Genomic DNA, 16,007 nt, shown 5'->3' with positions numbered 1-16,007 from the left:
GTGGCTGGTGATGGAGAGGGTCACAACCAGCTCCCTCCTAAAACCAGCCAATATAGCAAAGTCCACAAATGAGTGTCTGAAACAAATTAGAGGGGATTTGAAGTTCCTCTGACAAAGCCATTCTGGCTCCTTTATGTCCAGACACGTTTCCTTTTACCTGCTGCCATGTCCAAGGCGTATTTACAGTATACCAGGCACTGACCTAAGGGGGTGAGCAGCAGGGAAGAGATGGACCCACAGGTGAGGTTCTGGGCATTCCCACCATCTGTGGTCCACGCCGCTCACCCTCCACCTGTAGTAAAAGGCAGCGTGGTGGGACTGGAGCGTGGGCCACTGCCCCATGGGCCTGGGGGGCGGAGCACCGAGGTAGAGAGGATCGGTTCCCCCCCGGCAAGATCTCACGGGCTTGACCCGGCAGTTGGGACTCTTTCTTCTTCCCTTTCGGAATGGGAATGACTATCTTATTCCTGTCCCACCATTGTATTTTGCCCTCAGGATGAATCTACCTCCAGACTCTCCCACTTCCAAGTTCAAGGAGATGTAGATGACACTTGGGATTTTAGGCTTCAGAGCTGATGCTAGAATGAGTTAAAACTTTGGGGCTGTTAGGGTGGAATGGATATATTTTTCATGTGAGAAGGACATGCATTTGAGGGGCAGAGGTACCTGCTATAGACTGGAGTTTGTGGCCCCCCAAAATTTATGTGCTGAAATCCAAACCCCCAGGGTGACAACATGAGGAGATGGGCCTTTGGGGGATAATTAGGTCATGAGGGTGGGGCCCTCATGAACGGGATTAGTGCCCTTATAAAAGAGGCCCCAGAGCTCCCTCACTCCTTCCACTATGTGAGGAAAAAGGCAGCCACCTACGGATCAGGGAGCATGCTGTCACCAAACACTGAATCTGCCAGCACCTGCTCTTGGACTTCTCAGACTCTAGATATGTGAGGAATAAATTTCAGGTGTTTATAAGCTGCTCAGTCTCTAAGGAGCTTTTGTTATAGCAGCCCTAACAAAGACCCTGATATTAACATCTTAATGAACATTCTGCGCAATTCCTATAGATATCCATATATACATGTAGATTCAGTTTACATAAACATGGTAATATATGTGCTCAACTATAATCTGGTTTTCTTCCCCATTCTATTCTGTGCCAGGAATGGCTTTCCATTATAACAAAGCCCTGCAGACATTTTCCATTGCATTGATTTACTGTTAGTAATTCACCCATGACATCCATACTGTTATCAAAAAGCAGCTGTAAAAAAAAGCAAGAAAGATTTTGTGGGCTGATGTGAAACAGTCTCTGAGATCAGTTGTTAAGCACAAAAGATAAGGTTAGAACACTATTTACTTTGTTCCCATTGGTGCAAAAAAAAAAGAAAAGCAGAGGGGATTGAGTATAAAAACATATTTGGTCTAGAGAAGGACCCAAGAAATTGGTGGAGGACAGAGATGTTTCACTGTATCCCTATTCTATCGATGGGATGTTGGACTATATGAATGTTGGACTATATGACTGTATAACCTAGACGAAATATGTGTGTGTTGTGTTTTCACATTTTATACACTTCACTGTGCATATGTGCATGCATAATTTTAGTATAATTGGTAAATGTGTGTCATATATAAGTTATATAATTTATAATGTATATATTCATGACTTTAAAAAAGAGTTCATCACTGTGTCCCTAGCCCCCAGCCAAGTACCTGGAATATAAGGAGGAACTCAATAAATAGTTAACAAATAACTCACCACCATGCAGGAGGGTATCACATACATGAAAAAGTCCACCTTGTATATAGGGGTGAACGAGTGCTGGAGAATCTCTGGGCCAGTTTTGCTCAGGATCCCCGGCTGATACGATCAGGAATTCTGAGACAGGATCCGGAGCATGTGAGATTCAGGAGTGGTTCCCTCTGAGAAGGGAATCGGGGAGGGGGTGATGGGAGGCTGGGTGAGGCGGGTGCAGGAGAGCTCTGCCCAGCGCCTGGAACCTCCTTGCAGGAGGCAGAGCCTCCACAGAGTGCACTGAGGTTGAGAGACCAGGAGCCTTTCAGGGATGAAGCATCCATAGGGCCGTGGGCAGATGTTCTAGGGACTTGGGTCTTATGTTCCGACTCGGCTTCCAGATTCTCCATCCCACAAGCAGAGTAGAACATACTCACGAGCAGCAGCTCTGGGGCCCGACCACCTCTGCAGGGACCCCGTTTATCACTCATCACTGGGCATTGTCACCTTCACCTCCTTTTTCTCATCTGAAAATGGAGGTGCTAATGACTGTGCCCAACTCACTGGATCATTTTAAATCTTGAAGGACATGATGCACGTAAGTTCCTGGCACACAATATACCCTCAAAAAAATCTCAGCTATTATTCCTACTACAGTAACATCCACCGCATTCAAGCCTAGGAATTTGAACGATTCAGAAAGACTGGGAGGCCTGAGCGGTGTCAGACACAGCAGAACTCACCGTCAAGAAGCAGTAAGACTGAATCACTCATTAAACCAGTTCTTACTGGCTACTCGTGATGCCCGACATCACACTGGATACAGGGACCCGGTGACAGCCAAGATGGACACATCTCCTGCCCCTTGGAGCTTACAGTCTGGTGAGAGAGACGGGAATGAGCCAAGGACCGCACAAATAAATGCAAAATTGCTACAGTGGCAAGTGCTACAGGTGAGATGTGTAGGATGTATCAAGAGCAGCTAATGGGAGATTTGATCTCATGAGAGGAGTCAGAGCAGTCTTCCCTAGACGTGATGGAAGGTGCTGAGAGCTGTGGGATAACTGAAGATTATTTAGGTGGAAAGGAGAAGCAGCAGGTGCAAGGGCCCTGTGGCGGGAGGGAGCTCACCACACACAACTGAAGAAAGTCCAGGGTTTCTGGAGAGAAGCTGTGAAGGAGAGGGTGAGGCTCCGTGAGGCAGGGAGCTAAGCATGGCCAGCCCCTTGCAGGGTCTAACGATAATAATAGCCACAAATATGATGATAGCAATCATCAAGGAATCACTTGCTATATGCCGCCAGCACAGGGCTGGGCACCTGATACTGCTTCATTGAAACTCATAACAATGTTATGAAGATCAAGAAGTTGGTGTTCGTATTATCTGCACTTTACTAATGAGGAAACAAGCTAAAGAAAGGTGATGTGGTTTCCAAGAGCTTGAACCAACCTCAAAAGCCATTACAGCCTTGGAACTCAGACACCATACAGTTTATAACACAAACAGGAGGTGTGAAAAGGGACATTGTTAATAATGCCAGGACACAGTCACAAACCAGGATCATCCCAGGCGATACCAGATATAATATCTCAGGATAAAGAAAATGAAAGTACTTCATAAACAACAATGTCCATTAAGAGACCAGAGACAATTAAGCTGACCGGGGGCTTGAGGGAACACAAAGGTCTCCATGTAACTGCAAGATGGCTTTGTCAAAGCAATTCCTCCCTGTGCCACAACAGAAAGCCCTGTGCTACCAGTCCCGCTTCTGAAATATATTTGGCATTTCAAAAATAATTAATGGTGTCGGTTTTATTAATGTTTTAAAATATAAATTAAAAATGTGACAAATGAGTGAGAAACAGCAGTCTGTTTTAATGAAAATTTCATACTCTCCATCAATAAATCGTCGACCAGAGAGAGCCCAACATGGGCCACAATATTTCTTGCCTGTCAGGGTATGGGTTACTGGAGTTTGCCAAAGTTAACATTTGGGAACTGGGAAGATTTGGGAATTCTGCAGGACCCAAGAGGCCAGACTGTGGTGGGAAGGGGAGCTGACCACCATGCAAATGGCTGGAAGCAATGAGCCACAGTGGTCAGACACCAGCTGCCCCACCGTGGGCAGCTTCGGCCAGGACGCTGGGGTAGTCCGGAGCTCTCCCTACTGTTAGGTTAAAATGCAGATGGTGGTGGCATTGCCCAGCAGGAGAAATCATGCACACTCACCCTTCCGGGTGGAGGTGTTAGGGGTTGTCTGGGACAGGGGTACCTTCCCCAGGGAGGATGTGAAGCCAGCCCTCTCACATCCCCCGCCAGGCCACTTCCCACCATCCCCAAGCTTTTCATCCAGAACCTCTCCTGAAATTTTCTCTTTCTTGACGTCCTACAAGAGATGCCTTTTCCTGTCCATGGAAAGCAATAAACCAATTCCATCTATTCCATACTTTCAAAGAAATCCAGAGAAGGAGGTGCTAGTGTTCTCTCTGGTCACGCAAGATAGTTTCTCATCCTAAAGCCCGTTCCTCCTTCAACATCATCTTGGAAAAACCTCCACGACCGATTTGGAATGGACATAAGAGGGAGCCAATTCACTGTGACCTGCATTGGCTGCTCGAAAACGTTAAGAATGTAAGAATGATTTGTGGGGAGTGGGTAGGTTGAAAATGCAGATTCCTGGGCTGGGGGCTTAGAAATGCTGATTCCATGGATTGGGGAAGCATTCACAGGAGGGTGCCTGCTGCTGACCACGCCTTCAGAAGCACCGGGCTGAATGAGCCTCAGTGAGAACATGAGAAGCAGAGCCCAGGGGTGATGGATTCTTGGGGGTTAGTAGGATATTTCCTACCCCAACCACCACAAAGTCAACACCCTCCATCCCCGGTCTCTTCCCTATACCCTCCTTCTACACCAAGGTTTAGCAAACCTAGTCTTCTGAGGCCAGATTGAAATGCCACAATGTATGAAGATTAATCACAGAATAATACAAACTGCCGCTTATCATCTCCCATATATTTGATATAATTACCCTACAAGCAACATGAAAATGTTATTCTGTAATAACTCCCAGCCAGAAGAAAAAGCATTGCTGCTGATAACATGAAAACAGAGAAGAATACCGAATAGAGGCCTACGAAACTTTTAATTAATTTTCCCCCCTTTCAGCATAATTGATGTCAGTTCAGGCTTCGGTGTTTTCAAAGTACTTGGCCTTGTAGCAAAGGCATTCGGGCCACCGCGGCTTGACGACAGAGCAAAGCTGGGCCCTGGTGGGGGACTAAGGCAGACGACGTAAGGAGCACTTCTGCATCTTATAAGCGGGTAACAGACTGCATCACTTCCCCACTGGAAACGCTTTCATATCTCCCCATTTCCTTCCCTCAGAGCCCAAAGACCAGTGTCTTTGGGTGTCCTTGGGTGTCCTTCGTGGATCCACATGTGTGCTCGCCCTGCCAATCTGAACTCTAGCCCCTCTCCCACGGGCCCCGCTCTCACCACATTGCCTGTAGTTACTCCAGTGCACTGGTCTTTGTCAGCCTGGGGCCTGACTAAGTGCTCTACCAAAGCACCAAGGGCTGGAGGGCTTACAAACAACAGGAATTCACCTCTCACAGTTCTAGAAGCTGCAAGTCTGAGATCAGGGCACCAGCACGGTCAGGTACTGGTGAGAGTTCTCTTCTGGGCTGCAGACACTGTCTTCACACCATATCCTCTCAGTAGAGAGAGAGCAAGGGTGTGGGGAGGGGGTCCTGGAGTCCCTTTTATAAGGAACGAATCCCTTGCACGAGGCTCTACCCTCCCGACCTGAGAAGTGTTTACCTCTTAAAGATCACGTCTCCTCTTACCAGCACGTTAGGGTTAGGATGTCAACATGTGGATTTGGGAGGGCATAAACATGCGGTCCATTGCACCTTCATGTCTCCGAACCTTTGCACTTGCTGCTCAAAGTGCCAGGACATCCATTCCCAGCCCCTTCTTCATCTGGCCAGTCCAACTTAACCTTCAAGACTCAGCTCAGATGTCATCCCCTCCCAAAAGCCTTCCCTCCTCTCCCACAGCCAAGATTTCTCTGCCTTGGCTTCTCCAAGCCTTCCAATCACCCCTCTCCACAGAACAAGTCAATTTATCCCTCTCTCAACTAGAATGCAAATGTGCCTTATTCACTTCTGTTACCCAACATCTACAGTGTCTAGGATAGAATATGTCTCAGAATATTTCAAGACAAACATGAATAAGTGAGTAATCTAATACATTGTTAATGCCTATTGTATAGGAATCTATACAGTAAATTCCTCATATGGAACCACCCATCTCTCTTAATGAACTACTATGAATCATTGGTCAAACCCACTCCTATAGTTCATTATTTCCCTTTTTGCCTAGACTGCCAGGAAGCTCAAATTTAAATGCCATGTTTACTCATCACAACAGCATTAGTCTAGGATCTTGCTGATTAACTTCCTCTTTTCTTCTCTGTGGTTTTACTGTTGCTATTGTTTTCTACTTCCAATTTGCTGGCCCTATTTTCTCATATTGTCCATCATTGGTGTTGAAAACAACTTCATTCCATTGGCTGCAAAGGATAAGTAAAGGACATAAGCTCTAATCCTTGCTTTATGTCTGACTTAACACATAAGCACACCTTTTAGATAAAGAACAAGCAGAATTTGTCTAAGTAGTAAACAAATACTCACCAAATATTTGTTGAGCACTAACTATGAGGTAGACATCTAGCTAGATCCTGTGCATGCAGAGAAGAAAAAAAGCATGGTTCACTTGCTCAGGACTTTCATGAATACAGCCCATGTGGGTACCTGCTGAGACGGACATGTGTCCTCGGAGCCATGGGAATAGGCAAAGCAAGCCATGAGGCTTCCTGGGGAGGCTGGTGAGAGGTTTCCCAGAGGGAGGGGCATTTGAGCAGGGTCTTAACAGATATGTAGGAGTTTGCCAGTGGTGGAAACAACATGCAGTGAATTCCAAGAAGGTCACATGATTGGAAATTGCTGGAGGATCCCATGTAGAGTGGGAGGTTGGTCAATAAACCTGTGAAGAAGAGGAAGGCTGGATCATGAAATACACCAAGGCAGACCTTGCTGATAAGTTTAGAGTTTATCCTCTAGGTCATTGGTCTGTAATAACTGTTTTGCATATGAGGACCCCGTTTCAACCTTCAGAAATTTCATGGCAGTAGTTTCAGAGCAAATTGTCTGAGAAAACACATCACGGCAAAAGTTATGGTCAGTTCAGTGACGCATTTAAATTAATTTGTACTTTGTTCTGCCCAATCAAACCTACAGACATTTGAAAAATGACTGCACTGCACCCAGCCATTCACATATTCTCCCCTTCATAGCTATAAATAAAATGTGACTGCATCTATTTCACGTAGTTACCCTTCTTCCCAACATCCTATACTCTGATGCTTGGGATTAAAATATGGTCTCTGCATTATATACTTTTACTGTGCTACAAACTCGTGGACTATCTTTACCAGATGCTTCTCTTTTATTTAATTAGACCCATCCCACCCCTTTTCCAAGTCCATCAGAACCACCAGAGGACTTGTTGAAACACAGATTGCCTGGCCCCCATCCCAGAGTTTCTGATTCAGTAGGTGTCAGGTGGGGGGCCTGAGAATTTGCATTTGCAACAGATTCCCCAGCGCTCCTGAAGCTGTTGGTCCAGGGGCCACACTGGGATAGCCTCTGATTTACTTTTCTCTCGTCTCTGGTTTATTAGCAGCCCCTCTATGGTTTTAAGGCTATCTTACATGTTTTTACCTTTCTTAAAATTCTCAAACCCTTGGTTACCTAAATAAAGGCTCAAAATATATGAAATAATTAGATGAAGAAACAGATGTCCAGAAATGCCTGAAACCCCCGTAAACCCTTTTACAGGGGCGTGATGTTTAAGATGAATACTACACACATTACAGGAGTTCTTAACTCATTTCAAATGGATAAGGAAATAAATGCCTATAATTTGCATTACCTGTAATTGTCACCTGTCAGTAAATATAAACATTTATGCAGGAAGAGTCGGGGCTTTCGTATATTTAGAGCTAAAACACTCTATATTTATATATTCTTTATGAGAAACTGAATATACAAGTAGACAGTAGCCAGATCATAAGTAAAAATGAAATTCTGACCCACCGTTTATACAACCAGCCAAGAATGACCCCATTATCTATACTAGCCAGTTCAGGAAGCCAGCCTGCTATCTGCAGTCAGGCGTTGGGAAGTTAGACCAGCGTCTCTAGCAACCAGTCCAGGAAGCCAAATCTTTGTAACTGTTGGCTCCAAATGGACAGCTTTGATTAATAACTGACAACCTCCCTAAATGTTGCCCCTTCTGCCAACTTGGGACCAACCAGAGAAAGCCAAGAATATACCCTCTTCAATCACATAAGATGCCCCTGCTCTTAGTTAGCCCCCACCCAGCTTCCCCAAGCCAACAGCCTGCAATCCGGGCACACCCTAACCTTTCCTTTTTTCTCTGCAAAGCTCTGCCTCTCCTCTGCCTGCCTCTGAGTCTCTGCCAAAGCGCCATGGAGTCCGTCACTGTCAGTGGGTCTTGGCAAGCTCTGAATAAATAGCTTTTGCTTGTTCTTATTCTGTTGGTCTTTTGTTTATTTCCAGTTACCTGGAGGACCCAGAGAAAAGGCCCAGCCAACTGAACCTGGGAAGAGGTCTCCAAGCATCTCATGAAAAGAGTCCCATGTGCAAGACCCATAAGATATGTATCCAGTCTATATACAATGTTGCTGAGCATATGTGTTCCGAGGCCCCTTTCCATCATGACACTGAAGGGCTGTGTGGCCTCGGCGATGGCTCCCACTGTGGTGGGCAAGGGGGAGACCTCTAGGAATTTCTGAGCTGAGACAGGTCATGTTCTGGGCCTTTAAAAACATCCTCCTGACAGCTGTACTGAGGATGGGGAGTTAGAAAGGAAGGATCAGTCAACCAGGGTTTCTTTAAGGAGATTCAACAAGAAGTCTAGACCAGGTCCTGTCTCCATGACTGAGACAGTCCTTGCCCCGAAATGCATCCCCCTTGCCCTTAGAGAGCCAAGCTTTCCTTCCTGATCACAAAGGGCGGTGTCCTTGTCTTCCCAGGTGGGGCCTTGCATGGCCTCTGGGAGAAGCTGGGAGCAGCAGCAGGCCATAGTCAGGGTTATTTAATTAGCATGATAGACTGTAAGCAGGAAGCCGAGGGCACTCAGAGCTGAGAACCCCTCTTAATTGGCATGGGTGGTTCATCATCCTTCTGATGGGCCTGCGGCTTGCTCTTTTGACCTCCAACATCTGGACTCACGGGCGCCACGGAAACCATGCCCGGTCTGGGTAAAAGGAGTCCCAGGAATGAGATTCTGGCCAGAGCACTGGGCCAGACATTTTTTATTTCACGAGGAAAGGGAAATGCAAGTGTCACACTCCTGGAGCCTCTGCCAGCAAGGCCCCTATCTTCAAATAAGTCAGATGCCCTCGTTTGATGCCAGCCCCAGCCCTTAGCAAGAGTGGGACCCTGACTGGGAAACTCTCTCATCCTCTCCACCGCTCCATTTCCCCGTTTGTAAAGAGGGCATAATGCAAACATCTGCCTCTCAGGGTTGTGAGAAACGATGCACTTGAGGGGCTTAGCCATGTGCCCGACCCACAGCAAACTCCAAATTATAGCATACGTTCATTGAGCTCCAGGTGGCACTAATATGGTGCCCCGCAGTGGGGATCAGCAATTCCCAAGTGCCAACCTCTTAGGCCCATGCAGATCCACAGCAGTGCTTCAAGACCTTACTCATTATCAGCGTCCTAAAGAGACTCCCAGACATTTTCTCCCTAACATCCACCCCCACCCCACCCACTGATGAAATATTAATACCCCATGAAATTCTGAATATACACCGGATATATATCTGTTTCTGTACTGAGACATTGTGCAGAGCCACAAACCATGGAATACCCAAGATTTTTTCCACCCCTCCAGAGCCAATTTTCTGGGCATAAAATCTTATATGCATCTTTTATTCTTTTTCCTGTCCATCAGGAAATGAGCTAAGATTCTCTGGGTCTGTATGTATACAAAGTATCTGCACACATATAGGGACTGTGTTCAGTTTAACTTTAATTGGTGGGTATGACAATGTGAAATATTGACCTACCTGGTGAAGGAACTAGTGTCAAAAGAAATAAATCATCTCCTGATTTTAAAAAAGAGCCAGTTTTCACTCGTGTTAAGAATGTTTGATCTCAAAGTAAGTGAACTGAGAAAAATAAGGAATTCCATGTGTATTCCATTTAAATCCAACCTTTGGTTACAAAATACTTCTCTTGCCGTGATAGTGTGTGCACACGCACAGCACGGTCACAATAGGCAACGGCAGAGATTGCCTTTTGTATGTGGGTTTGTGTGTGTCTGTGTCTGGATGGTTGCTTAATGGATGGACTGACTTGGACAAGATAAACAGTAGATAATAAAACCTGGACCCCAGAATGTTTTTCCTGTTCTGGGACATCTGAAGTCCAGGTGCCTCTTAGCAACTCTACCTCTCAGGGCTCCAGAGGTTCGCCTGGCTCCCACCCTGACATTCACACATGTTGGTGGCCTCTCCCGTGCCCTGGGGGCCTGGTTGGCCCCACTGGTTAGGATGCAGCTTTCTGCACCTTACCTTGCGCTTGGCGTGTGGGGGTGCAAAGGCGGACAGTTCTCAGCGGTACCCCTCAAGGAGTTCAGGGCCTGACAAAGGGGACCGATCTCGCCCACCTCCCTGCCCCCTCTTGTCCTGTTACACTGAGCACTGACTTTACACCTCTCGGGAAACACGCTTCTGGGAAACTCCGGTTCTGGCAGCTTTTTCTCTCCAAGGAGTGAATCCCCTGGAATTCCAGTAAAACTCTTCATGTTCTTGTGCCTAATGTCTAAAAGTACGAAGGGAAGAGAAGGGGAGAGGAGGGGAGGGGACGGGGGACGGGAGGGGGGAGAAAAGAAATGAAAATGAAAAGGTCAAGGCCACATTAGATGAACATTGTGTAAGAAGGTGAAACTGGCAAATTTCATAAATAAACAGTCGACCCCAAACGCAGCAACCTGGTGGCCAACGCAAAGAGAGAAACTCTGTCTTTCCCATTTTCCTGGATGAAAACCTAGTAAAAGTTGAAGAGAGATGTTACCTCTCTGTCCCTGAGGCACGAGAGAAAAGCACCTTGCAGACCCCCTGTGAAAACAGCACAGCTGACACGATGGGGCATCCGAATCAACGCCCTTCCCTTGGGTTTAATAATGTGCTCCCTAGGGATGTTTTAGGGCCTCGGCACTAAAGCACCTGTACCATTCCATGAAAACAGTGGCTTAAATCACCAGAATCTGGAAGCCACTCAACTGTTCTTCAGTGGCAACACAACCCAGCAATGAAAAGAACAGTAGTGATGCAGGCTACAAGCGGGATGGACCTCACAGGTAGTATACTGAGCAAAGAAAGCCCATCTCAAGAGGTTACACACTGTATGATTCTATTCATGTGAGAGTCTCGAAATGCCAAAACTCTTGAGATGGAAAACATATTCGTGGTTGCCACAGATCAGGCATGGGTGGCCTTGGTGTGACCCTGAACAGTAGTGCATGGGAGCTCTTCGTGGTGATGGAGAAGTTTTCTGTCTCAATTCTCGTGGTGGTTCCATGAATCCGTAGCTAGAAGAAAACACACACACACACATAAAATAAGGTCTGCAGCCCAGCGAACAGTATTGCACCAGCGTCCACTCCCTGACTTGGACATTGCACTGCAGTCCCACGGATGTCACCACTGGGGGAAGCTAGAGAAAGGGTTCCTTCACAGGACTCTGTGTCCTTTTTTTTTTTTTTTTTTTTGCAATTTCCTGTGAGCCTATAATTATTTTAAAGTGCAAAGCAAAAGGAAAAGACAAAGGCGGTCATCTCTGGTCCTACTATCTGCCCCCCCTGAGTTCTCGAATGCGGAGACATCTGCCTCTGGCTTGAAGGCGAAGCCTCGGTGTGCCTGCACACCCCACACCCCAGCACACCAGCCCCAGCCCCTGCCCTTACTGCAGCCCCCCATTCATGCTCTCTAGCTGCAATTCTGAAGTCCTCTTTGATCCCTCTCTTTAGGCCTCTTACCACTTAAGCTGCCTGTGTTTAAACTCTCCCTGAGTGATCCCCACCCTTTCATCCTGTCCTTTTGATGACTTAGTTCTGGTCACTTGCTAATCTGGCAAGGTTCCTGCTGCCCACCAGGCTTTCCTCCAACTCCACACCATGTCCTTTGCGGCTGGCCCTTTGCTGAGCTGAGAGGCCAGAACGGAAGGGCCACGGGGGCTCAGGAGTTCCGACTGCCCCCATTCACCCCTCAGGCCTAAGAAATGCTAAGCTGACCCTGGGGCGCCCGCTCACAGATGCCGCCACCCAAACCAAGACCTGTGACTTAATTGGCATCAGCTTGGAGCACTTTGAAGTTGGAGTTCTAGAAAAATCTGGCAACAGACCCCTCCTGTGGGTATCTGTGGCCAAAGAACTTATTCAGCAGAATGGAGAAATCCGTGGAGTTTGCAGAATCAGGAGGTGGGGGTTCCAGCAGCTGCAGCGTCGTGGAGCAACCGGTCTCTTCCCCTCCTGGAGATGGAAATGACTGCTCTTTACCTACAGGTGTGCTCCATGCACGGCTGAGACGATAGTGGGAAAGGGATTTGCAAACAGGACAGCACTTTGCAAATAAAGTTAAAATGTCCTTACTCTGCTTTCAGCTTTTTCCTCCCCCAAGTAGACTTTCAGCTCCCACCAACGTAACGGGTCATTAGGCACACCTCAGGTTGTCCCACTCGAAGGCCAGGAAGCGAGTAGCTACCAAGTGTGTCCACCATGGATTAAGAGCTGCTCCCAGGGGTTCCCAGCTGCCCAGAGCTCCAGGCTGTGGCGGCTGTTAACTAAGCGGACTCCTGAAGCCAAATGCCCTCAGATCTTAGATGCTTGGGGTAGAAAGCCTTCTGCGTCTAAGGGGAAATGGTGCCCTGGATAAGAGGCAGGCAGGCAGGCATGCACAACACTGGGCATGAACCTCATATTCTGTAGACTAAATAGTCCATTTATCTAGTGCTGCTTAACAAACCACCCCAAAGCTGAGTGATTTATCACAATGACAACATTTATTTTGCTCACAAACCTACAAACAGGCAAGGCTTGGCACAGAGAGCTAGTCTCTACTCTGCCTCAGCTGGGGAAGCCTAACGCTTGGGTCTGGAATCAACTGAAAGTTCACTTCTTCACAGGTCAGGCAGGTGATGCTGGCTGTCAATCAGGAGCAGGGCTGGGGCTGGAGCTGGACCCCTGACACGTGGGCTCTCCTCGGGGATGCTTGGGCTTCCTCACAGCATGGTGGCTCAGTTCCAAGGGTGCATGTTGAGAGAAGGGCAGGGAGAAGCAGGAAGGAGCTTGTGTCGTCTTTTCTGCCCTAGTGTCAGAAGTCACGCAGCAATGTTGGAGTAGTCAGATGGCCAGACAGGGGCAGAGAAGGGGAGGGGGCTTGGGCCAGTGTTCACAGTCCGCTAGACGCTTGCACGCATTCTACACATTCCATACAAGCTGTCCCAGTGGGATGTGGAATGGGCATATAGATAACAGACTGGCCAAAAACCAGCTTTTCCCAACATGGAGGAGAAATTGATCTGCACTTCACCCCCAAATCCATTAACATAGTAAAAGTCACACCTCCCCACACCATGACAGTTCCAACGGGAACCAAATATAGCCAAAAATCCCTCCACCCAACGTGAGGGCTCACCAAGCCCAACCTCTGATAAACTGCTGTTCCTTGGAAACCTCACCTCACTTAGGGAACAGTCATTGCCCATCATGTAAAACAGGCCCCTTTGTTCCCTTGGCGTGACCCCCTCTGGGTGTGCGGGTGGCCTGACTCTCGGCTGGGTACTCTTGCTTTTCTGTGAAATCTTATTTTCCAAGAAAACTCTTACTGCTTAATGGCTTTGTGCATCCACTCTTGAATTCTTGCCCAAAAATGAGACCCAGGACCCGTCTCCAGGAACATCAGTAACTCCCACCCTGTTGGTTAGAGCCAAATCACGACGTCCAGCCCATGTTAAAAGGAAGAGGAAACAGAATCCACCTCTCCACAGGACGAGTGTCAGATAGATTTTTAAACCATCACACTATGTGTTTCAATTCGGTTTTACAAATACTGAGCATTTCCTCTACATCAGGTACTTACTTCACTGGATACCAGGGAGACAGAAACAGACAATTCATTGGGAAGAGACATGGTCGGTGCCATATGGGCTGGTGGTGGCCTTGTTTATATAAGCAGATACTTCAGTGAAACTTAGAGACATGCCTGGGGATGGAAGGGGAGCACACAGATGCCGGAAGCATTAGGGAAACCCACTGAGCTAGTTAAGAGTGTGTGTGTGTGTGTGTGTGTGTGTGTGTGTGTGTGTGTGTGTGTGTGTTTTCAAGAACAGCTAGGTGGGTATAAAGACTAGAAGGAACAGCACCAAAATATTAAGGTGTCATCCTGGAGATTTTTATTCTCTTCCTGTTGCTTACGTGTATTTTTTCCAATTTCCTACAATGAACCCATATTATCATTGTGAAGAAAAAATAATGTTATTAAAGTCACCTGAATCAATCTGGTAAACTGCACCTCTCAAGCTGTCCAGGGGGTAGAGCAGTCCCCCTGGACCAAGAGGGGGTTGTAGTTCTGGTATTTTTAGCTGGATCTGTGAACCTGATCAAACTGGTTCCTTCCTCTGCCTCTAGGTGGACTAACACCCTCCACCCCCAGCTCACAAACAGAGCTCAGAAGTGAACTTGAGAAACCCTAAGATGTTCTGGAAATACAAAGGATGTTTTCAACCCGAATCCCACAAGACGAAGGGTGGCTCCAGCAGGAGGCCCACTGTTGGGGAGCAAATTTTGCCACCCCAGGACATGTTTCTCTGGCATATTGATGATTTTAGGCTGATTATTTTTAAGAAACTGCGGACAGGAAAAGCTCTGAAAACGGAGTAAAAGTTACCCTTTTGTAAGGGGCATTTGCATTTATAAGGGAATCTCCATTTGTAAGGGAATTTCCCATTCTACCAAGAAGAGATGAGTGAATCTCCAGAAACTTTCATCAATAGAGAAGACATTGACCCAAATCTACGTAACAACTATATCCTCGTTTACTGGGCTTTTCCAGACAGCCTGCCCTCAAAGCGCTCCTGCACCCTCCAACAGCCTCTTTTGTCTTTGGTGGGAGGTGGTATTTCAGCTGGTGGCTTCAACCGTTTCGGGGAATTACTCGGTTTTCCGGGGTCTCTCCCACGTGTATAGGGAGCATGCAGACTATTAAACTGTTGTTTGCTTTTCTTCTGTGATTTCATGTCAGTTTAATTCTTAGACCAGCTGGAAGCACCTTGAAGGGTAGAGGAAAATGTTTCTTCCCCAACCAGACCAGAGTCAGGGAGAGTAAGGCACTGACCTGGGTGTGAAAACTCAGAGAGCCAACGTAATAAGGCAGCCATCCTGCACTGGGAAGGGCAGCCAGGCAACACTTCCCAGCAAATCAAAACTAGTGCCCGAAACACCCATGTTGAACCCAAGATCAACATTTTTAAATGAACCAGACGGGATATCTGACTCTGCCCTTCCACACTGCTGCTTCTCTCTTGCTGGGCAGGAAGGATGCTCCTCTACCCTTCAAGGTGCTTCCAGCTGATCTAGGGACCAAATCAACACAAGCCAGATGAACAGGAGAGGAAACCAAAGTTGAATTATGTGGGGGCGGAGGAGCAATAATAAAATTGAGACCCAGTGAAATGACCAGAGCAGGCAGCGTTTATACATTTTAGACAAAGAGACGATGAATCTGCGAGGAATTGACAGGGCAAAGAAAATTTAGGGCTGGTGGCTTCAATTAGTAAGGAATGTAAACAGCAGTTCTACTGGGGTGGCAGGTGAGTACAAATATAGTAAGATTTTGTTTATGTGGCCTTCTCTGCTTTACCTCCCCATCTGTGGGGATGACGTCTCTCTACTCTAATACAGGGAGGGCATCTTTCACATGGGAGATTTATCTCCTGGTTTCAGGGGGGACAGAGGAGACTCAGAGCGTCCCTCCTGCTCTGGCTGTTTCTCCAGTTGATTTAATTCAAAGTAATCAATATGCCAAAGTGACCCATTTAGGGTCAACCAGTCCTGGGCTCCTATCGTCTCCTCATCTGGTCTCTACGTCTGGACTCCAGTGCAGGAGTAATTGAAC

This window comes from Manis pentadactyla, chromosome 10 (genome assembly GCF_030020395.1).
Source record: "Manis pentadactyla isolate mManPen7 chromosome 10, mManPen7.hap1, whole genome shotgun sequence".
Lineage (NCBI taxonomy): Eukaryota > Metazoa > Chordata > Mammalia > Pholidota > Manidae > Manis > Manis pentadactyla.
Note: the sequence above shows the minus strand (reverse complement) of the source record.